The 25,758-nt window shown below is 37.2% G+C and overlaps 1 long non-coding RNA gene across 1 annotated transcript; it reads right to left on the minus strand.

Annotated features, from left to right (window-relative positions):
• Positions 1-1,737: 1,737 nt before the first annotated feature.
• LOC123590553 lies at positions 1,738-21,631 on the minus strand. The gene is made up of 3 exons (XR_006708841.1): positions 21,000-21,631; positions 16,553-16,695; positions 1,738-2,022 (listed from the first exon to the last, which is right to left on the minus strand). It is a non-coding gene; the product is annotated as an uncharacterized LOC123590553 (long non-coding RNA).
• Between the last annotated feature and the right edge of the window lie 4,127 nt (positions 21,632-25,758).

Genomic DNA, 25,758 nt, shown 5'->3' on the forward strand with positions numbered 1-25,758 from the left:
TTTTTTTCAACCTAAAGCTGTAGTTGCTAACGACAAAATTTAAAACATACTCTACATTTCAAGAAATTTAAAAATACAACTGGATAGAATTAAAGTATTATACATTTGTGCATCAACATGGGTGAGTACATTGAGCAGAAGTAAAACTACTGGGGCGCCTGGGTGGCGCAGTCGGTTAAGCGTCCGACTTCAGCCAGGTCACGATCTCGCGGTCCGTGAGTTCGAGCCCCGCGTCGGGCTCTGGGCTGATGGCTCGGAGCCTGGAGCCTGTTTCCGATTCTGTGTCTCCCTCTCTCTCTGCCCCTCCCCCGTTCATGCTCTGTCTCTCTCTGTCCCAAAAATAAATAAAACGTTGAAAAAAAATTTAAAAAAAAAAAAAAAAGAAGTAAAACTACTGATATCTTCGAACACAGTAGATAATCACAATTTCCCATATACTTCACTTTCGTTTTTATACTTTTATCATGTATATTGACAATCAAAATCTTGAACACATTTTAAACCATATTTTAATTTGTATCTGCTCTTATATTGCCATCCAAAAATTAATATTCTTTATCATCCCTCATTTTTAGTCTCATCTTGTCCAATTTGATTTTGATATTGAATTTATAGTTCCACTGCAGAATGACTAGGACATACGTCTTAAATACCTCAAAGAAGGAATTTTAAGGAATTTCCAAATTCCAGAAATTTTCCACATTATCAGAAAATAATTGATAAAACCAATAATGGTATTTGGAATTGTTGCAGTAATAGGATGTCGTGAATAACGACATATAAGATTCAATATCATTTAACTGGTGAAGCATGCCATGTTAAAAAGACCTAAAGCTTTTAACTTCATTCGCATTAGGGATAAATTCCTTGTAGCAGATGCGTTGGAAATAGCATGTCTGATTTGGTGGGCTGTTTAAATAACTGGCGGTTGTCTAGTTTTGTAAGCAGTGACAAAGTGGTAAGGTTGGGTTAGGCAGGCACTTCCTTAGAACTGCTACCCACCTGCATGATGGGAAATACTGTTTGCTTTACTTAAATAGATGTTTCCGTTCACTTCAATAGGATAATTAAGTATGTACACACTAGATGCTGTGAGGTTCCAACATGTACTGATTGCTAGACTCAGCCCTTTTAATAACGTCCAATTGAATAAATGAGCAAATCACAGAAGATATCGTGTATAGATTTTAGCCTAGTAAATAAATTGTAATTACTTTAAGTAGAGAAATTCTTCAGCTGAAGGGTCCAATCCTTCAAATCTGGTTTTCACTTAAAAATCAAGAAGAAATAGTCTTAAAGTAAAATGAAAATTTTTGGTACCCTAATTTCAAATGACCGATAAACCAACTGTCTGTCTAGGCAAAGAAAATTATTTTTGTGGGGAATATTGGACAGTTACATTACCAGTGACTAGTGGACTAACGCAGACAAGAAGGATAATTAGAAATAAGTCACTTAAACCACATTGGTATTGTTTCCTTGGAAGGAAATTTTTATCAACACGCACCCATTTCTTTTTTTTTTTTTTTAATTTTTAAATTTATTTATTTCTCAGAGAGAGAGAGAGAGAGAGCGAGCATGGGTGGGGGAGGCGCAGAGAGTGAGAGGGGGAAACACAGAATCTGAAGCAGGCTCCAGGCTCTGAGCTGTCAGCACAGAGCCCAACGCGGGGCTCGAACTCACGGACCATGAGATCACAACCTGAGCTGAAGTCAGACGCTCAACCAACTGAGGCACCCAGGTACCTCAACACCCACCCGTTTCTGACTCATGTCTTGATCTCTTGTTTTATTGTGCCTTATATGATTCATGTACCCATATGATTCAAGTCTCTGCAATGCAGCTTCTTCATATTCTGATTAGGTAATGCAGGCACTTAGTAGAAGAGGGTTATTTTTAGTCAAGGGAGAGGGAATAAGGTAATTCTTCATTTGGGCTTCAAGTCCAAAACCTTTTCTAATTTATCATTTGTGAAACTGATCCTCATTTTTCTTCTCGTAATTATTGTTAGTTGTGTAGCACCTGGAAGGGAAGAGTAATGCATGATTGACAACAATCTCCAACAATTTACAGTTGACTAGTCACCCACTTAGTGCAAAGGGTGGAAAAGATTGAAGCAGAAAGACGATAGTTCAGTAGCTAGCAAGTTCAACATTTTTTTTTTTTTTTTGCTGTTCTTTCTGGGACCTCGTTTCCTTTTCTATGCATTGAATAGGTAAGTCATTCCTAAGTCTCACTATTCTTCTGCTTGCCCTCATTTAATCCTTAAATTTCATATGATTACATCTATAATAATAAATTACATAAGAGCAGAGAAAATATCAGACATTTTAAAATGTCAATTTTTGGAACTTATAAATAGAGTTGCTATAAAAAGTCATGTGCAAGTTATTTACATGTTTATTTATTTATTTTGGATTTTGAAAATTTTATCTAAACCAAGGTAGTTAACATATAGCATAATGATGGCTTTAGGAGTAGAATTTAGTGATTCATCACTTACATATAACACTCAGTGCTCATCCCAACAAGTGCCCTCCTTAATGCCCACCACCCATCCTCCCACCCAGAATCCTCCAGCAGCCCTCAGTTTATTCTCTGTGTTTAAGAGTCTCTTATGGTTTTTCTCCCTTTCTGTTTTTATCTTCTTTTTCCTTCCCTTCCTGTGTGTTCAGCTGTTTTGTATCTTAAATTCCACATGTGAGTGAAATCATATGGTCTTTGTCTCTCTCTGACTGACTTAGTTCACTTAGCATAATAGCGTCTAGTTCCATCCACGTTGTTGCAAATGGCAAGATCTCATTCTTTTTGATCATCGAGTAATATTCCATTGTATATCTATACCACCTATTCTTTATTCATTCATCAGTCCACAGACATTTGGGCTCTTTCCATAACTTGACTATTGTGGATAGCAGTGCTATAAACACTGGGGTGTATGTGCCCTTCTGAATCAGCATTTTGTATCCTTTGGATAAATACCGAGTGGTGCAATTGCTGGGTTGTAGGCTAGGTTTTTATGTGGACATAACTTTTTAACTCCTTTGGGTATGTATACCTAAGACATGATTGTTGGATCATATAGAAAGACTGTGCTTAGCTTTGTAAAACAAAGATATATCTATGCTATTAGCTCTTCAAGGACTGTTTCATAGAAAGTGAAATATATTTTTAGGACAATAAAGTAATCCTATGATTATTAGGTGTGCTTTATCCTTAAAAAAAGCTTTTCTTTTGACCAGAGAGGTAATTTTAATTCTAGCTTCTGAGTTTGTATTGTTTATTAGTTGATGAAATTCAATTGTTCTTTGAAATTAAAGATGTTGTAATTGTCCCAACCTAGTTCTGTTGCTATTATAAGGCCTTACCCAAGATTTCTGTTAATTTCCAGGGGACTTCCAGTTTTAGAATTAGTTCTGCTTCTGACTTTTTCTTACTTCCGAACTATACATTTTACTTGAATCTTACAGTCCTTGGCTATCACTTTCCCTTTACTGTTTTGTGAACATAGAGTCCTACCTTATTTTATTAGATTCTTTACACACACCCACTCACACTCACATGCACACGCACACATGCACATACAGATGCATACACACACTGACACACACGCACACACAGAGGCATACACGCAAACATAATAAAAAAAGCTTTATACAAACCACTTGTGGGAAGAGCATATCTCATTAAAGGTTTGAGAATAAACTGGTTTTCTATCATGGAGGTGCTCATTGCTCATCCCCCCTTCTTTTCAAGACTCTTTCATTAGAACCAACCTTCTCCTTTTTCTTACCCCTCACCTCAGGTTTCCTCAAAGATACTGAAATCACCTTCTTGTCCAGAACAATTTAGTTCTTTAAATGATGCTTGGCAAGACTCCAGGCATAATTTTGTGTATCCAAAGACTCAATGCCTTTGCTAGAACAAGGGGCTATTTATGCCCACTCTTCCCATTCAGTAGCATGGACAAGCTGGCAGAGGCTTTGACATTTCATTTTATTCTATTCTCTCATCCCTGTCAGTCTTTGAATAAAAGGCAGTAGTGCAGAGATTTATTTTTCCTTTAATATGAAATATGTTATCCCTTTAGAGGGATCGGGTGGTGATACTCAGTTTGGTTCTTAAACAATACTTTCTTATATAAATCAAATATCTGAAGGTTTTTCCAAATTGCTTTACATAATTACAGCCAAACTTTTTCATAGATGTTTACAAACTTTACCATAGGTGAATTTTATTCCAAAGTAGTTTTCATTAAACATTTTACTTTCTGAGTTATACATTTTGCTTTCTGAACCCACTACACATACATACACACACGCACTCAGTGCAGAGGGCTTTCAAACTATTTTAGAAAGGAAGAATATTCAGGTGATGTGTCATTAAAATTATGAGCTAGTATCATCAGTTTTCAACAGCATGCTTACTAATAACTAAGAAAATTACGCTCGCACACACACATGGGTTTCTGTGGTGGGGATTTCACAGGGAGGGGATGTCCTGCCAAAGAGGAAGGAACTTGTTGAACATTATATGAGTGTGGAAGTTGTGAAGAGCAAGAAATGATTTCATATGTGGAAGAGAGAATGTGTTGGGGTTCTTTGCTGGCTCTAATTGACCTGTGTCCTCCAGCTCTACCCGCTTCCTCCCGTCATCACATGCTGTGATTTGTCGTCCTTGCTACACTTCCTTTCAAGTGTGTTCTGTGTTCTCCTACCATCGGATCTTTGCACATGCTGATTTTTCTTCCTGGACCACTCAATTACTACTCAAGTTCCCCTCCTCCAACACTTCACCCTATGTTTCCAATGACTCACTTTTATTTTTTCTACAGTCTCAGTTTATCTCTTACTCAGAGATCTATTTCCTGCTTTCTATCTAAATTATGTACCCTATCTTATAGAGTTTCAGAAGGCCTTATTTGTCTTCTTCATACCTCTTATTATAATTTTAAATTATTTATTAATTAATTGACTTGTTTAATACTGTCTTTGTCACTAGATGCTATGGTCTATGAAGAATGAACACAGAGGGGCGCCTGGGTGGCTCGGTCAGTTAGGCGTCCGATTTCGGCTCAGGTCATGATCTCACGGTCCATGAGTTCGAGCCCCGCGTTGGGCTCTGTGCTGACCGCTCAGAGCCTGAGGCCTGTTTCAGATTCTGTGTCTCCCTCTCTCTCTGCCCTTCCCCTGTTCATGCTCTGTCACTCTCTGTCTCAAAAATAAATAAACGTTAAAAAAATTAAAAAAAAATGAACACAGATGAAAAGAATATGGGGGGGGAGGATAGGCTACAAATGATAATATGTATCTGCTGTGCTTAAGAAATACATTGTATATTGTTGAATAAGACTTGTGTTATTTTTAAGTACATTATATTTGTCCAAAGGGTTAGATTTGAATGGTTAAGCTACACATGAAGAGAGGCCTGCTAATCTTGCCATTTACAACTATGTGGGCAGAACTGGAGGGTATTATGCTAAGCAAAATTAGTCAGAGAAAGGCAAGCATCATATGACTTCACTCATATGAGGACTTTAAGATAGAAAACAGATAAACATAAGGGAAGGGAAAGAAAAATAATATAAAAACAGGGAGGGGATACAACATAAGAGACTCTTAAATACAGAGAGCAAACTGAGGGTTGCTGGTGAGGTGTTGGGTGGGGAGATGGGCTGAATGGGCTATGGGCATCAAGGAGGGCACTTGTAGGGCTGAGCACTGGGTGTTGTATGTAAGTGATGAATCACTAAATTCTATTCCTAAAATCATTATTACACTATATGTTAAATAAATTGGATTTAAATTAAGAAAAAGTATTTTAAAAAAAGAAAAGTCCAGATTGTAAAATCTGGGTTTTAATTTATTTAATTCATTAAGTATATGTTTGTCTGCATTTATAGATATTCACACATTCATTGCAGTTTTTTTTAATTTTTTTAATGTTTTTATTTATTTTTGAGACAGAGAGAGACAGAGCATGAGCAGGGGAGGGGCAGAGAGAGAGGGAGACACAGAATCTGAAGCAGGCTCCAGGCTCTGAGCTGTCAGTACAGAGTCTGAAGTGGGACTGGAACTCACAGACGGTGAGACCATGACCTGAGCCAAAGTCGGACACTTAACTGACCGAGCCACCCAGGCACCCCTGAAGTTTTTATTTAACAGTTACAATTGTTCACTTCATTTCATCAGTGAAATATATATATATTTTATTTTCCATATTCATTTGCAAATGCTAACAGTGTAGTTACATAGAACTAAAAAGATGTATTCCATAAAAATCTTTCACATTTGATTTGTCTTTATAATATAAAAAAAAAAAATCCAGGGCACGCACACACACACACACACACACACACACACACACACACAAAAGTGAGGGCCTGCTAAAGCTGAGATACTTGTCCATTATTTTGGAAAATATCAAATTTGAGCTTATTTCATTCTACTTTTGCAATCTGGTCAGAATGTGCTACACTGGTCCTGTACAGGATGTGTAAATTCTTAAAGACACTCTTGCATTAGTTCATGCCCTTCAACAATTGTGTCTAGCAATCTCTACCAGGGGATAGGCCATAACACATTTTTGTAATTCTTCGTAATCTGAATCTCGACGCTGTAAGGTTAAGGAATGGTGTAAGGGAAAAAAAATGTCTCCATGTAAAAGAAAGATGTTAGAAGGAGGAGTTAAGATGGGGGGAGAAATAGAGGGACCCTGGGCTTTCCTCAACCCTCAAACACAGCTGTATTGAGTCAGATTACTTGGAACACCCAGGAAATTGATCTGCAGACTTGCAAAATGATATCCATGTTTGCAGGGAGAGAGGGTGGCAGGTGCGAGGTGCATGGAAGTGAACTGGGGAAAAGAAAAATGGAGGTGCCACGGAGGTGCAAGGGACTCTTTCTATGGAGAGACAAAGGGAGAGAAAGAGAGAGGGGTTGAAAGAGGTAGCATCAGGTTCACTCAAGAGAAATACCTCTCTGGACCATGGACTGGGGAGCCAGAGGTACTGAGAATTGCAGATTTTTTTTTACAAACAGCAGGTGGAGCTCAAACTTGGAGGTTTTGAACATGCAAGCCTGTCTCTGGAGTAGAGTTCTGCTGTGCACTCCTGAGGAAAAGGAGGAAGCTGGCCCCAGAGTGCATGGTGTGATGTAAGAATCTCCAGGGCGCACTGGGAGAGAACATTCCCCTTCCCGGAATACTTCTGAAAGAGGGGATCTTTCCTCTCCAAGAACAAAAGACTCTATAGATGCCAGCAAAAGGCCTTTCACCGGCAGAGGACAGAGGCATGCCCAGAGGGTATATAACCTTATTGCTGCTTTTAGTGGCGCTACACGATAGAGTCCATGCACCATGCAGGTACAGGACTATATTTCTAGGATAAAGGACTTCTGACACAGTGTGGAGAGGCTCTAATCCGGAGGAGGGGAGAGAGTCTGCACAGTGCTGGGTCCTTTAAGACTTTGAGTTTTGATTCCGAACTTCATGCCAAAGAAAAAATGTAGGAAAGCTGTGGTGCAGGGTGACCTGACCGCCCTCACTATTCTGTGAGGGCTGCCTGAACAGTGGGCGAGAGGGGAGGGTAAGATCCCCTGTCCAGGGACACGAGATTGGGGTGACACCAACCTGGTGAGACTTCAGACAGCAACACACCAGCCCCCAGTGGAGGTGGGACCCGTGGACACCATACCTTGCTCCCTTGTGCCTGGCAACTGCTTATTTACTGGGACAAGACTGACTATGAGCCAATGCAGGGGGCCTCTCCTCCAGAAGATCTGCACAGGCAGCACCTACAGCCACTAAGTGTACAGAAAATAGAGTGCTTCAAAGCGTCACCTGCAGTTCTGGTGGAAATAGGCCCAGGCTTACTTTTTGTTTTTCTTTTTTATCTTAAGCCTACTTTTGAATAGGCTTATAGGTTGTTTGTTTGTTTAATTTCCTTTTGTCTCTCTCTCTCTCTTTTTTTTTTTTTTTTTTTTTTTTTTTTTGTTTGGATCAAGCTTCTTTTTTTTCCCTTTTCTTTTTCTTTCTTTTTTCTATTTTTCTTTCTTTTCTTTTTCTTTGGAATCAGCCCTGTAGTTTTTTATTCTCTGTTTAGTTTCCTTGGTTCCCTTTCCTTTTCTCTTTCTTTGGGATCAGGCTTTTTCCCACTTTTTCCAGGCTTATTTTAACAAACAAATCAAAGCACACCTAGTTACAAGTCCAAACCCTCCCCACTGCAAGTGAGGAGGAGCTCTGCAGAGGACTTACCAACGGGAAAGAGAAGCCAAAACACAACAGCAGAGTTCACACAACATACACCAAAACCACTTCTTGAAGTGCCAGGCCTTGGACACTGTATGATCCCTTTTTAATATAGCATTACTCCCAGGTAAAAGAAACATAACAAGCTTTTAAAACAAATGGAAGACAGAAACTTACCCACAATGACAAGATGGAGGAATTCTCCCCAAAAGAAAGGTCAAGAAGAAATCACAGCCAGGGACTTGCTCAGAACATATATAAGCAATATATCTGAACAGCTATCATAAGACTACTAGCTGAACTTGTAAAAAGGATAGAAGACACCAGATAAACCCTTGCTGTAGAGATCAAAGACCTAAAGACTAGTCAGGCTGAAAAAAAAAAAAAAGCTATAGCTGAGATGCAAACCTCACGCAGCAAAGAAGTTGAATTAGTAATCAGACATCTCCCAAGAAACAAGAACCCTGGGCCAGATGGATTCCCAGGCGAATTCTACTAGGTATTTAAAGAAGACGTAATGCCTATTCTTCTCAAACTCTTCCAAAAAATAGAAATGGAAGGAAAGTTTCCAAACTCATTCTATGAAGCCAACATTATCTTGATTCCAAAATGAGACAAAGATCCCACTAAAAAGGAGACTTACAGGCCAATACCCCTGATGAAGCTGGATGCAAAAATTCTCAACAAGATACTAGCAGACTGAATCCAACAGTATATTAAAAGAATTATTCACCATGACCAAGTGGAATTTATTACTAGGCTGCAAGGTTGGTTCAATATTCACAAATCAATCAGTCTACTACATTATATTAATAAAAGAAAGGATAAGAACCAGATGATCCTTTCAATAGAGGCAGAAAAAGCATTTGACAAAAAACAGCATCGATTCTTGATCAGAACCCTCAACAAAGTAGGGATAGATGGAACATACCTCAACATCATAAAGACATATACAAAATTCCCACAGCTAATCTCACCCTTAGTGGGGAAAAACTGAGATCCTTTCCTTTTTGGTCAGGAACAAGATAAGGATGACCACTCTCACCATTAGTATTTAACATAGTACTGGAAATCTTAGCCTCAGCAATTAGACAACAAAATGAAATAAAGGACATACTAATCAGCAAGAAAGAAGTCACACTTTCACTATTTGCAGATGACATGATATTCGATGTAGAAGATGTGAGAGACTCCACCAAAAAATTGCTAGAACTAATACGTGAATTCAGCAAAGTCGCAGGATAAAATCAATATGCAGAAATCTATTGCATTTTTATACACCAATAATGAAGTAGCAGAAAAAGAAATCAAGGAACCAATAACATTTACAATTGAGCCAAAAAAATAAGATACCTAGGAATAAAACTAACTAAAGAAGTAAAAGATCTATACTCTAAAAACTATAAGAGAATTATGAAAGAAACTGAAGAGAACACAAAAAAATGGAAAAACATTCCATGTTCATGGATTGAAACAACAAACATTGTTCAAATGTCTCTACTAAACCAGTCTACACATTTAAGGCAATCCCTATCAAAATAATATCAACATTCTTCACAGAACTAGATCAAACAATCCTAAAATTTGTATGGAACCACAAAAGGCCCCAAATAGCCAAAGCAATCCTGGAAAAGAAAAACAAAACTGGAGGCATCATGATTCTAGATTTTAAGCTATATTACAAAGCTGTAGTCGTCAAGACAGTATGCTACTTGCACAAAAACAGACATACAGATCAATGGAACAGAATAGAGAACCCAAAAACAGACCTAGAACTACACGGTTAACTAATCCTCAACAAAACAAGAAAGAAGGGGTGCCTGGGTGGTTCAGTCGGTTAAGCGTTTGACTTCAGCTCAGGTCATGATCCCACACTTCACGGGTTTGAGCCTTGCATTGGGCTCTGTGCTGACAGCTTGGAGCCTGGAGCCTGTTTCAGATTCTGTATCCCTCCTGCCCCACCCACATTCTCTCTCTCTCTTTCTTTCTCACTCTCTCTCTCTCAAATATAAATAAACATTAAATAATTTTTAAAAAACAAAGCAGTAAAAAATATTCAATGGGAAGAAGACAGTTTCTTCAACAAATGGTGTTGGGAAAACTGGACAGCGACGTGCAGAAGAATGAACCTGGACCACTTTCTAACATTATACAGAAAAATAAGTTCAAAATGGATGAAAGACCTAAATGTGAGACAGGAAACCATCAAAATCCTGGAGGAAAAAGCAGGCAACAACCACTTTGACCTCAGCCAGAGCAACTTCTTACTAAACACATTGCTGAAGGCAAGGGAAACAAAAGCAAACATAAACTGTTAGGACTTCATCAAGATAAAAAGCTTCTGCACAGCAAAAGAAACAATCAAGAAAACTAAAAGGCATCCGATGGAATGGGAGAAGATATTTGCAAATGACATATCCAACTAAAATCTATAAAGAACTTAACAAACTCAGCATCCAAAAAACAAACGACCCAGTTAAGAAATGGATAGAAGACATGAATAGACACTTTTCCAAAGAAGACATCCAGATGGCTAACAGACACGTGAAAAGATGCTCAGCATCTCTCATTGTCAGGGAAATACAAATCAAGACCATGATAAGATACCACCTCACATCTGTCAGAATGGCTAAAATTAACAACACAACAAACAACAAGTTTTGGCAAGGATGAGGAGAAAGGGGAACACTCTTGCACTGTTGGGAATGCATACTGATGCAGCCACTCAGGAGAATAGTGTGGAGGTTCCTGAAGAAACTAAAAGTAGAACTACCCTAATATCCAGCAATTGTGCTATTAGGTATTTATCCAAAGGTTGCAAAATTACAGATTTGAAGGGGTACATACACCCTGATGTGTATAGCAGCATTATCATCATAGCCAAACTATGGAGCAGAAGCCCAAATGTCCATTGACTGATGAATGGATAAAGATGATGTGGTATGTAAATATACAATGGAATATTACTCAGCCGTCAAAAAGAATGAAATCTTGCCATGTGCAAGGACGTGGATGGAGCTAGAATGTATTATGCTAAGTGAAATAAGTCAATCAGAGAAAGATAAATATTATTTCACTCATATATGAATTTAAAAAAACAAAACAGATAAATATATGGGAAGGGGTGGGGATAAAGAGATTGAAACAAACCAATCTCTAGTGGTTTTAATGATAGAGAACAAACAGGGTTGACGGAGGGAAGTGGGTGGGGGATGGGCTAGGTGGGTGATGGGTTTTAAGGAGGGCACCTGTTGTGATGAGCACTGAGTGTTGTATGTAAGTGATGAATCACTGAATTCTACTCCTGAAACCAATATTGCACTGTATATTAATTAATTAAAATTTAAATTAAAAAGGTGCTAACTCATTTTAAATAGACTTGTTACTAAAAATAATTATTTTGTATGAAGCATTAAGGTAGTGACAGAAGCTTTACACATATTATGTGTCATCATCTGTCAACATTCTTGACATACTCAACACTTGTAATTTGACAGTGCTATACACATTATTTTAAGTAGAAGATGAGAATATGTACCATTCTAGAGATCCTTTTGGTGGTTTTATGCTTACTCAATGCAATAGCAACTAAATTATTTTGATTTAGAATGAATTGACTTTTCTGTCTTTGGGGAACTCTAATTACCTTCAAGATAAGAGACAAGCAACCTCCTTCCACCCCAAATGCATACCTCTGCACCCTTCATGCTGCTTTCAAATGCCACCTTCTTAAGCCAATATCTTCATTTTAATTCTGGATTTATGTGTTTAAATCAGACACATACCAAGCAGTTGCAAGTGTAATGAGTTACCTCCACAAAATGAGAACCCCATTTTGAAGTTTGGGCAATGAGCCACTCTGACATTTAAAAACCAATAATGTGGAGACATATTAAATAAAAGGAAGGGATACTGAAATACAATTTTTTTTCATATCTTTTCAGAGGTAATTTTTAAAGCTCCTCTTAGAGTGACATAAAAAGATGTCTCAGCCGTAATCCTCTGATTTCATAAGGGGGGGCCCTTCAAACCTTCTTGACTTGTAAGTTTTTAACTCCAAAGTTCCAAAATCCTCCGCCTTCACTCACATTAACAGGAAACACATCATCACACGTCTTCCCAATCAGAAGAACTCTTGAAACTTCCATCTTCCGATCTCAACTTCTGTACTTTCTGACTTACTTACAACTATTAAACCTATGGTTTGTCCACATTAAGCTTTTATTTCCTCAATCCGTGCCTATTCACCAGCCCCTATGCCCCTCTGGTTTTGGTTTCCTCACTTGTCCAAATACCATAGTCGATGTTGATGGCAAATATTCCAAGAACCCCCGTGCCTCTCCCCTCACTCCACCTCTAGCTTCATGAAGCAGGTTTGGGGGTAGGACTGGAGAAAACCATGAGCTTCTGATAGTTTTCTCTACACTCATCTCAGTTGCGACTTATTCATCTTTCAGTGAATCTTGATAATATTTCCACAATTCATTTTCCAAATTATACTCTTTGCCCTGTCAGTGGCAATTCTCCTATTTTCCTTGAATGGACCAACAATGTTTTCCTTCTTCCCTTCTAGGTTCTGTGATTGATCTAATAATTAAATTAATATATGAGAACTAAACAGGAGAAAAAAAGATTTAATTTACTTTGTTTAAAGTGACTTTTGATAATTAAAAGTTATTATTTATTTATTTTTTTAGAGAGGAAAAACATGCACAAATTTGGGAGAGGGGCAGAGGGCAAGAGAGAGAATCTTAAGCTCAGTGCTCAGTGCAGAACCCAACATGGGGTTAGGTTGGATCCTATGATCCTGGGTTCACGACCCAAATCAAGAGTTGGGTGCTCAACATAGTGAGCCACCCAATTTTTCAAAGTTCTCAATTTTAGGAAAGTAAAATTTACTATTTTTATTTTGTGGTTGGCCCTTATGTATCTTGTTTAAGAAACCATCCCCTACAACAAGTTGAGAAATATATAGTTTCTTCTAAAAGTTTTAAATTTCTGCCTTTGAAATATAAACTACTAATCTATTTCGAGTGGATTTTTGATGGCAGGAGGTTGAGAGTTTTTTCTTTCCTATAAACTATTACCTGAAGCTCATTTGTTGAATAATCCCACTCCTGAAGTTGATCATGGTACATCCTCTCTGTCAACCGACACAACTCCAGACAGACAAGACTTGATTCTGGGTTTTCTATTTTGTTGCAATTGTCAGTCTGTCTATCACTGTGCTCATAAAACATGCTTTTAAGAACTATGTTTTACTAGGGGTGCCTGGGTGGCTCAGCTGGTTAAGCATCCAGCTTCGGTTCAGGTCGTGATTTCATGGTTCGTGGGTTCGAGCCCAGTGTCAGGCTCTGTGCTGACAGCTCGGAGTCTGGAGCCTGCTTTGGATTCTCTGTCTCCCTCTCTCTCTGCCCCTCTGCTTCTCATGCTATGACTCTCTCTCTCTCTCACTCTCAAATACAAATAAACAATAAAATTTTTTAAAAACCTATAATTTTCTACTATGTCTTTATATATTTTAAGGAAAACTCTCCCTTGTTTTCCTCCTCATCCTTTTTTGCAAAAGTCTGGGCTAATTTTAGCACCGTGGTCTTTAATACAAATGTTAAATTCAATTTATCGAATCCCACGAGTAACCATACTAGAACTTAGGTTATAATTTTATCAATTTAAGAGATAAATTTGAGGAAAGTGGCATCTGTAAAATATTCTCTTCTTATCAATAAATGTGGGTGACCTCTCCATTTTCTTACTGTCCCTCAGTAAAGAATATCAGTTTGGCTTTAAGCAGTAAATGATTCTGAATATTCAGTCGATACTGATTGAATTGACTGATTCAGTCAATTGGTATAGAACACGTGCGACCTGGAAAACACTTTTACTCTGTGATCAGATTGTAAACAGCCAGAAGATAAACTGAAAACATCAGGGAAACTTTAAAGTTTTACTCAGAGAACAAAAGCAAATTCTTTCAGAATGCTCAGGAGCCCTGCAAATTTTTTTCTTTCAAGGAGAGTCTGTTTAGGGAACATAAATATAGATTTAAAAATAGCTCTCATTTATTCATCGTAAAGCAGGACAGTTGCAGCATGGATAATTAAAACACACAGATGTGTGCATGGACTCTTTAACCCATGGAGCTCACATAAAGCTATTTTTGATATAGAAATATAATCTTGGAGTCCCAGAAACAGCCACAGATGCAACATTCTGCTGTCAGATGCCACATTCTGCCACTTACCATTACCCATAGACAATTACTGAAGATCATTATTTCCTATCACCTTCTGCACCAGAACATTTACCAGAGCTAACAAATAACAAAACTGACTAAATTCAAATTATCCTTCTGTTCCTCTCCTAACCTTCTTGATTTGGAACAATTAAATAGTCTAAATATAGGAGATGATTAGACTTGGATTGGAAAATCTCTAGATAACTATTTGGTTTGAAGTATTAAAGTGTTTTTTTGTTGTTGTTGTTTTTTAACAGAACCACCCTAGAACATCAATAATTTAGGCAATGGATTCCATTATTTCTGCAAATGTATAGGAATATTTTGTAAACTGTGGCAGAGCCACATTCTCTCTTTATCCAGAGATAAACAGGGACTATGATGAATCATCATTTGCCATGAGATGATTCAACTATCTCATCAGTACCTCCATATATGAGTTACAAATTACTTCCATAAAATATGTCTCCTTAAATTTCCATCTGTAAATTCTACTCAACCTTTAAGGCCCAACTAAATCAATATTTGGCTTCCCTAGTCATCAAAATAAAATGTGATTTATTTCCTCCCTTAATCCCCATGCCATCTTATACCTATCGTGACACCAACAGCATTTTACTTGTTCCTGTAATAACTTTTGGATTGTCTCATTTCACACACCTACTGTTAAGGGCAGAGAAACTATTGGTAATTTCTTAAATGGCATTTCGTAGACACATCCGATGTAATATAATATCTGGCTCATAGTCTAACACTCAATAAACATGTGGTCAGTCTGTAAATAACTAGTATACCATGAGAGAACAATCGGTTGCCTCTCTTAATGTGCTTGAGGTGATGCTTTGTGTATGTACACCTAATATTTAGATAACTAGAGTGTGCATTATGGCCTAATGGGAAAGGACAGGCCAGGACCCTCACTGACTCACGAGGGTCAGTCAGAACTGGGATACTGTGCTATGATAAGCTCAGTCTATTTATGTTGACTTCATGCTTCCTGCTTAGGAGAGCTGTAAGCAGCCATCTAACTTTAATTCTCCTTGCACAGAGGGCAACACTTAACCGAAATCTTATTTTTTTTTTTTTTGTATCATGAAACTTTCCTAATAACATGGTAGTGTTTTTATCCAGATGTAGAAAACAAACATCTCCAAGACAACAATGGAGAACTAATATATAACCTAGTTGGTTTAGGACATAAGTGGTTCTTTAAAATAATTAATTTTCATTATATTTTTTATGAAAACAAACAGAATATCCAGGAAATGACATATTGCTGTATAGAAAGAACAGGTGCCCAGGATATTAAGCCGGTGTTAGTAAATCTGAGGAATACATGCACTTGTCAGCCCTCATAGATTCCCTTAGGTCTTGCTATTGGTCCTCCTTAAAAATCCATTGGCCACAATCATCATCAATCAAGTTTTACATATATAAATAGATTCCAAATTTATTCTTTCAACAAAAATATCTCCTTTGTGCTTGGCAATGTGGGGCGAGGTTTTATGAACCACAGATTAAGAAAAACCTCCATTGGGGTGCCTGGGTGGCTCAGTCAGTTGAATGTCTGACTTTGGCTCAGGTCATGATCTCATTTGTGGATTGGAGCCCTGTGTCGGGCTCTGCGCTGACAGCTCAGAGCCTGGAGCCTGCTTCGGATTCTGTGTCTCCCTCTCTCTCCGCCCCTCCCCTGCTCACGCTCTGTCTCTCTCTCAAAAATAAATACACATTAAAAAAATGTAAAACAGGGAAAACCTCCATTCATGAATCTCACATTCAGGTTACTGAGAAAAAGGAGCATTCCGTTAATATAGACTAGAGCTCAGGATTAAGTCAGAACTTCAGGTTTTTAGTGCAAAATTCCACAAGCATTTTTTTTTTCTCCCTACCATAGATGTGGCTAACTGTATCCAATTACAAACAGTTGGTGTCTTTGCTCCGTGTTTAATGATGGCTTCATGGAAATTAAAGAAACAAAGGTCAGCGATGTAAGCAGTTACCGAAGCCACTGAGCCTTCCCCTTAAAAATACACTGGCAGAAAATTTGCTTTACTTTTGCAACATTACCTTGGCATTACCCCTTGATTCCGAACACCAAATGGAATCCCCGAATTCATAGCATCATCTGTCAGGTGAATGCCATAAATGCAGCTTTCACTACCGACGGCTCAAAGTAGCGTGTGTCATCGCAGTATGCAACTGTTGGCAACCTGCCAAGAGAATTGTGTATTTTAAAGTCGTGTCAAAAGTCGAAATGGTTAAAAGACAAGGCTATTACTTACTTACTTACTTACTTACTTACTTACTTACTTACTTTATTTATTTATTTATTTAGAAAGCAACAGCGGAGAAAGGGCAGAGAAAGAGGACAGAGAGAGAATCCCAAGCAGGCTCCACACTGTCTGTGCAGAGCCTGCTCCGGGGGCTCAAACTCGAACTGTGAGATCGTGACCTGAGGCAAAGTCAGACACTCAACCCACTGAGCCACCCAGGCACCCTTATAATTTATACTCGGATCAAAGTAAAACTATTAATTAAAAGATACTTTTTAACATTTTTTTAGGTTTGTTTATTTTTGAGAGAGAAAGAGCGAGCTCTCATGTGCACAAGAGCGAGGGAGGAGGGGCAGAGAGAGAGAGAGAGAGAGAGAGAGTGAGAATTTAAAGCAGGCTCCACACTGTCATCATGGAGCCCAACATGGGGCTCAATCCCAATCCCACAAGCCGTGAGATCATGACCTGAGCTAAAATCAAGGATCAGCTGCTTATGACTGAGCCACTCAGGCACCCCTAGAAGATACTTTTAGGTGAGACAGTATGTTATCCGATGCGTGGGAGCCTGGGGATATGAGGAGTGATCAAGTCCGCACTTGTTACTTTTGTATAGATTATCCCCACGGAATGAGACCACTGGGGCTAATGGTTTTTGAAACGGCCCTATTCTCTCTAGTAAATTTGGAATCTACATGACAAATCTTCACTGGTCAGATTAGGTTTGGTATCCTTTATTTATATCATGTACTCTTATTTTTATTATTTTTCAAATTTGCTAAATCTACTCATGAGCCTGTTTCTTGACTCCTGGTTTTGTAATCTGGAATGAGGCACCTTGTGTAATGAAATGTTTCCCTTCTTATTCGAATAAAAGTTAGTTTCTTTAAGGTTTATGTAACTTCCCAAAGTTGAAAAATGACTGGACTTTTCTAGAAGACCTTACCTAGGAAGTTGTCATTTATTTCCTAGTATTGTTCTTTTTGTATATGAAAGGGACTTGTCAAAATATCTAGTCTTCAGAAAGTTCACACTCCCGGTCATTTTCCACTTAAAAGGAGGTAGGGGTAAAATAATGGTGATTTTTGTCTCTGAATGAGAGGTGTTCTCTTGGTCCAGAAACAAATTAGAGAACAACACTAAGAGTGTATCAAGTAGGTAATGAATGTGAATTAAGTGGATAATATTCACTTCCAGCAGTTGAAATTCGAGTATGAGATTTGGAGCTAGACAGACCTCCTAACTCCACTACCCACTGCCTGGGAGACTTTATGAGTTTTTGCTTATTTCCCTACGAGCCCAGCAAGTATACAGGAAAAGCAATAATTGAATGTGTACTGAAAGGTACTGGAAGGTATGAGACAGCAGGCTGAGGAGTTGATACGTAACCTGGATTTCCTATGTGTCATGCCATGCATGCTGTTTGGAGCTTACTAAACTCTCAAAGCAAAATTATAAGATACTTTCTGAAAGGAAATATACTACTTTTATGGAACTACAACTGATTTTTAAAAAATCGTTTTCGCTAGGCAGAGAATATATAATGGAAAGAAAAAAAATATTTAAACATGAAGATGTAGAAGTTGAAGGAGTCATTCGACCTTGGAAGGAAAACAGGAATGTTAATATTATTTTTTAGGCAATAAGGATAGTGATAGAGAATCCTTTCTCTAAATGCAAGAGAGACCAATTCTTGTTAAAACATTTTGTTCCTTATGTCATGGATTTGCTCAGAGCAAATGACAGGCAAGATGTGTACCAGCTTTGGAGTTTGTGACTTCTTGTTGATATATATTCCAGGGAGTTTCCTAAATGAATGGTTTCTTGGAAAACAGCTAAACGGTTTCCTGCCTGAGATATTCTATCTTACCTTCACGCTGCTCATTTCTGCTCTCGGTAAGAGTGGAACACGTCTTCCTCTAAGATATTAGCACATTTGAAGCGCATCTGACGCAGTGGGTTTACTACCCATTCCTTGAAGCAGTTTCTTGACTCTGCTTCCAGACAGCTGCATTCTTGGTCTGCCTCTGACTTCATTGGATCCATTAGTTTCCTTGGCTGGATGTGCTTCATCTTCACTGCCTCTGAACATTGGAAGGACTCAGGGTTCCAGTCCAATCTTCTGCTCTTTAAAGTCACATCTAGGTGACCCGGGGCTCCTGGGTGGCTCAGTCGGTTGAGCATCCAACTTCAGCTCAGGTCATGATCTCATGGTTTGTGAGTTCGAGCCCAGCATTGGGCTCTGTGCTGACAGCTCACAGCCTGGAGCCTGCTTCGGATTCTGTGTCTCCCTCTCTCTCTGCCCCTCTCCCGCTCACACTCTATCTCTCAAAAATGAATAAACGTTAAAAAAAATGTAATTCACATTTAGGTGACCTTATCCATTGGCCCCAGCCTTCCACCTGATCTCCAACTCAGATATTCAACTGCCTGCTCAGTGTCTCCACCTAAATTTCTACTAGATACCTCAAACTTAAGAGGCCCAAAAAATAATGTTTTCATTTCCTGTATCTCCATACATGCTCCTCCCCTAGTCTCTGTTAGCTCAGAAATTAAACTAACCATTGCTCACAAAACGAAGCTCCTTTTCAGTCATAGTCCACACATTTCACATTCTCTCAGATGTCCTGTATAATCCACTTAAATATATATCGCAAGTCTAATTCTCTCCACCTCCACTGCAACTGTCCTAGTCTAAGCCAAACCATCTGTTGCTAGAATATTTAACATCCAAACGTCCCCAACTTCCAACCTTGCTCTCCTGTAAGAGGTCTCCATGCAGCATCCTGAGCAATATTATTAACATGTATAGCTGATTGTTATCAGTCTCTTGCTCCAAAATCTCCCAAACACATTTAACATAATCAAATTCTTTACTATAACCTACAAAACCCTCTAAAATAAGGTTTCTGGTTCCTTCTCTGGCCTCATTTTTCCTTCTCCCCCCCCCTTGTATATTCCACTCAAGCAAAAGCAGCCATACTTCGGTTTCACAAAGATACTCATTTCCATCTCTAGGCCTTTGTACTTGCTTCCTCGTGCCTGAAATATTCTTACTACAGACAATCACATGGCTTGTTTTCTCAGTTCATTATTCTCAAATTGAGCATTCTGTCCAAAGAGAGTCTTTTTCTGTTGATTCTATTTAAAATAGGCTGTTCTTGGGGCACCCGGGTGGCTCAGTCAGTTAAGTGTCCAACTTCAGCTCAGGTCATGATCTCACAATTTGTGAGTACGAGCCCCATGTCAGGCTCTGGGCTGACAGCTTGAAGCCTGGAGCCTGCTTCAGATTCTGTGTCTCCCTCTTTCTCTGCCCTTCCCCCATTCATGCTGTTTCTCTCTCCCTCAAAAATAATAAAATGAACATTAAAAAACTTTAAAAAGATAAAATAGTCTGTTCTTGCTCTCTTACCTTCTTATTTAGTTTAAATTCCTATATATTATCTATAACTGTCTAACATTATAGTATAGATTTATTTGTTAATTATCTGATTGTTCTATGGAATGTAAGCTTCTCAGGGAAATTTACCTTAGTCATTGATACTCTCTGTCTAATACCTGGGCTATTTCTGGGCATGTAGCAAGTGCTTATTATTTGCTGAATGGATTATTAAAGGGAATGGAATTATAAACATTTTGGGATCCTCAAAAGCAGCAGTGGAAGTTAGAAGACTGTTTTTAAACCAGTGTGAACTAGGTGTGGTGATGAACAATTAGACCAATAGAATACACGTGAGAGCTCAGAACCAGGGCCAAGAATACATGGCAGCTTGAATTCCCAGAGGTGGCATCACTGATGAGTGTGAAAAGGATGTACCATTCAGTAAATAGTATCAGGATAATAGGTTATCCATGGCAAAAAAAAATTAAAACTGAATCTCTACCTCTCATCCTATACAAAAATAATTAATTAATTCCACAGACAATTCAAAAGTAAAACTTTATTTTTAACGTGTAGGGGAATATAGTAAATTATCATTATAACCTAAGAGTATAATGAGATTTCTTTGATAGATGCAAAAAAAAAATTCATTAAAAAAAGATTGACGTATGTGTCTACAATCATAATCTGAGATTTATTGTCACCAAAACAGTACCAGAAGGTGTAAAATAATCAATTACAGACTGAGAGAAGCTATTTCAGCAATCTAATTGACAAATCATTAATAATCTAGAATGTGAAGAGCTTTTATTTTCTATAGGCACATGGCGGGGGGGGCAGGGGATGGGCAACAGGCACATACCAGCAAATCACAGAAGAAGAAATAAGAGTGTCCAGTTCATAGAATATGCTCAATCCAGCCTGCAAGCAAGAGAATAAAAGAAAAAAGAAAACATGAGATATCGTTTCCCCTCTGTTCCCATCATTTTCTCTCTCCCTTCCTCCCTTCCTCTCTCTCCCTTTCTCTTTTTTTTTTTTTTAGCTTTCATTGTGGTTCTTAGAGTTAGTCTAATATAGAGTACTCTATCACCAGTAGAAGTGGAATTCTCTTTTTTATTTTGCATCTTTTATTTCAGTATTTTGACAAAAGATAAATGTAAATTTTCTTTGAAGTAATGGGCATATTGGTGGAATAAATATTTCTTACTCTATTTCCATTCCTAATGACAATAACAACAAAAAAAGGAAATAACAATCATTAATTCCAAAATAGAGCTGTCAAATACAATATAATTTGCAAAAATACATGGCCAATTGCAGGGATGTGTAGGAGAAGAAATCATTATTGAAATGAAGGCAACAAAATGAGAAGAAACACTATTAAAAAATACTAAGAGGCCTAAAACATAGGCTTGATAAAACAAATCAAAATGAAATGACAATGAAAAGCTAGAAATGATCAGAGAGAAACTAATTGATACAAAATAAACACAAATACATACAATGTATGCCTAACTTGCATTTCTACAAGAATAGGATAGACTGAGATAAAATCACTTATAATTTGATTTTAGAAGAAAGCTTTTATTTTCTTTCTGAAATAAAGTATGACATTATAAAAAGACTTAAAAGTCATGCTGTTTGATAAGAAAAGTTGATCCAGAATTATCAGTATGGAAATGTATTCTGGCAATGCTCCGGTCTTCTGAGAGTAGTATCCTTTGGACTTTCTGGCAAACTACCAGGTTACATACAACAAGGGCGAACTAATCTCAGATTCCTTCACCTCAATATTGGATGGTAGGTGACCGTGATAAAAGGTCCACAAAACCCTCAAAGTACTGAATTTCATAAGATTCGCCTTCAAGTGAAAGAGCAAGAGAAAAACATTTCCAAACATGCAAAATTCCAAAACTGTAGCGCCTACGCACACACACCTCTTAGAAAACTAAGTGAATGATGAAATTCTGCTGAGAAATATATCAAAATGAAGAGTTCAGGAATGGAGAAATACTAAATCCATTTAAATATGTAAGTGAAAAATTAGCAGGAGTTAAAGGTAAGAGAAAAGAATTAAAAGCCTTAACTATATGAAAACTTAAAAATACAAAAATCAAGAAGTCAAAGCATGAAGAAATAAGCAGAAGAAAAAAATATATCCTGCGTTCTTCATCTATTATAATAGAGGAAGCATAGAAATTTAAATATAATTTATTAAAATGTTTTTTTACAAGAAAATAAAAAAATACTGTTATAAACCATCAAAGTATGAGAGGGAAAATATGTATAAACTAAAGCCAAAGAACATGTGGATGATATGACAAATAGCAGAAATAGGTAATGTTCAAAACAGAAAAAATCTAATATATATTAAGATGATTAATTAAGACAAAATGTAATGTCTATCATATTACTAACATAATGATTCTATTACATTATCGTACCTGAGATAAATTAATTTAGCAAATAAAACATATTGTCAAATTTTATACATATGTATGAAATGTATATTTCTTACCAATATGTTGGTGAGAGTCGACCATACTTACATAACATAAATCTAAAACAAATTTATATTACAATCCCCAGGTAAAAGTGAAATTATAAAGACAATGAAACAAATGCCAACAATAATAAAGTAAGCAGTGATTGGGCTATCAATACATGCATAGGTTGAATTTATGACATAATACAAAAATAAAATCCCAAATCCCCAAAATTGTTGACATAAATATTTTACACAAAATAACATAGAATCAAAACTAATAAAGTAAAACCTCCAGAAGACATGTACAAAAATAGACAAATCTGTCATAGAAGGGTCTTTATCCTTAACCCTTTATTTGGGGTGTGGGGACTCTTCTCAATGCAAGACAAATGAAGTAAACGAAAAGGCTAAGGATACAAATACTATCAACAATAAAATAAAGCTAATGAGCACATTAAATTGTATCCTAAGAGAAAAGAAATAATCTTTCAAGTTCCTGTGAAGCATTGACCAAATGTTAAGTCTGAAGGAAACTTTCTTAAATTCCAAATTGTTGAAATTACTAGACCACATTCTCTGAATAAATCTGTTGCATTTGTATACATCAATAATGAAGCAGCAGAAAGAGAAATCAAGGAACCAGTCCCATTTACAATTGCACCAAAAAAAAAAAAAAAACCCTTAAGATACCTAGGAATAAACCTACCTAAAGAGATAAATGATATATATGCTGAAAGCTATATAATACTTAAACTGAAGAAGAAACAACGAACCCATCACAATCCCAACCTTCAAGCTTTTACAAAGCTGTAATCATCAAGACACTATGGTAGCGGCACAAAAACAGACACTCAGATCAATGGAACAGAACAGACACAGACCCACAAACGTACGGCCAACTAATCTTTGACAGAGCAAGAAAGAATATCCAGTGGAAAAAAAAGTCTCTTCAGCAAATGGTGTTGGGAAAACTGGAGAGAGACATACACAAGAATGAAACTGGACCACTTTCTTACACCATACACAAAAATAAACTCAAAATGGATGAAAGACCTCAATTTAAGACAGGAAACCATCAAAATCCTAGAGGAGAAAACAGGCAATAACCTCTTTGACCTTGGCCACAGCAATTTCTTATTCAGCATGTCTCCAGAGGCAAGAGAAACAAAATAAAAAATGAACCATTGGGACCTCACCAAGATGAAAAGCTTCTGCACGGTGAAGGAAACAATCAGCAAATTTAAAAGGCATCTGATGGAGTGGGAGAAGATATTTTCAAATGACATATCTGATAAAGGGTTAGTATCCAAAATCTATAAAGAACTTACCAAAGTCAACACCCAAAAAACAAATAATCCAGTGAAGAAATGGGCAGAAGCCATGAATAGACATTTTTCCAAAGAAGGCTTCCAGATGGCAGACACATGAAAAGATGCCCGACATCACACACACATCATCAGGGAAATACAAATCAAAATCATGATGAGACACCACCTCACACCTGTCAGAATGGCTAAAATTAACAACTCAGGAAACAACAGATGTTGGTGGGGATGCAGAGAAAGAGGAACTCTTTTGCACTGTTGGTGGGAATGCAAACTGGTGCAGCCACCCTGGAAAACAGTATGGAGGTTCCTCAAAAAATTAAAAATAGGGGCACTTGGGTAGCTCAGTTGGTTAAGCGTCAGACTTTGGCTCGGGTCATAATCTTGTGGTTTCTGAGTTTGAGCCCCGCGTTGGACTCTTTACTGACAGCTGGGCCTGGAGCCTGATTCAGATTCCGTGTCCCCTTCTCTCTCTCTCCACTCCTGCACCTCTCATGCTCTGTCTCTATCTCTCTCAAAAAATAAACATTATTTTTTTTTAATTAAAAATACAACTACCCTGCAACCCCACAATTGCACTACTATGTATTTATCCAAAGGATACAAAAATGCTGATTCAAAGGGCACATGCACCAACGTTTACAGCAGCACTATCAACAACAGCCAGACTATGGAGAGACCCCAACTGATGATGTCCATCAACTGATGAAGGGATGAAGAGGAGGTGGTAGAATATATATATATATATATTCAAATATCAGTAATATTACTCAGTGATCAAAAAGAATGAAATCTTGCCATTTGCAATGATGTGGGTGGTAGTAGAATGTATTATGCTAAGTGAAGTAAGTCAGAGAAAGACAAATATCATATGATTTCACTCGAATGTGGAATTTAAGAAAAAAAAAAGATGAACGTAGGGGAAGGGAAGGAAAAATAAAATAAAATAAAATAATAAAATAAAAATAAAATAAAATAAATAAAATAAAATAAATAAAATAAAATAAATAAAAATAAAATAAAATAATAAAAATAAAATAAAATAAAATAAATAAAATAAAATAAAATAAATAAAATAAAATAAAATAATAAAATAAAAATAAAATAAAATAAAATAAAATAAAATAAAATAAAATAAAATAAAATAAAAAACAGAGAGGGAGGCAACCCATAAGAGACTCTTAAATACAGAGAACAAACTGAGGGTTGTGGGAGGGGAAGTGCGGGGGAGGATGGCCTATACTGGTGATGGGTACTAAGGAGGGCACCTGTTGGGATGAGCACTGGGTGTTATATGTAAGTGATGAATCACTACATTCTACTCCTGAAACCAATACTACACGACATGTTAACTAACTTGTATTTAAATTTAAAAAAAAGTAGAAAAAAATAAAATGACTCTATGAAAAAAAAATAAAGGATTTCTAGGGGAAAATGGTAAGGAAAAGATGACCTATTTTCATTGAGGGAGTTAAGTAAAGTCTGTGCAAAAAGGAAAATTGTAAACAGAAAAGAATAGGAAAGTAAATATTAGATATTATAATCTTAAATTAGGAAAAAGATTAATTAAGGTAAGGAAACCAAAGGGAAGAAATAAAATATGTACACAGATTGATGAACAAGAAAACCATCAAACTAACCAACTTACAAGTCTGCTTCCTTGAAAACAAAAGTAAACAAGTAACATAATCTAGAATAAAGGGGAAAATCCCCAAAGCACCAAATTTATAATGAGAAAGAAAGAGAAATCAAAAACTTGCAAAACATTAAGATGAGTAAGTGAAAGAAAATACTTAGCTTAAAATCAT

Source organism: Leopardus geoffroyi, chromosome B4, assembly GCF_018350155.1.
Source record: "Leopardus geoffroyi isolate Oge1 chromosome B4, O.geoffroyi_Oge1_pat1.0, whole genome shotgun sequence".
Taxonomy (NCBI): Eukaryota; Metazoa; Chordata; class Mammalia; order Carnivora; family Felidae; genus Leopardus; species Leopardus geoffroyi.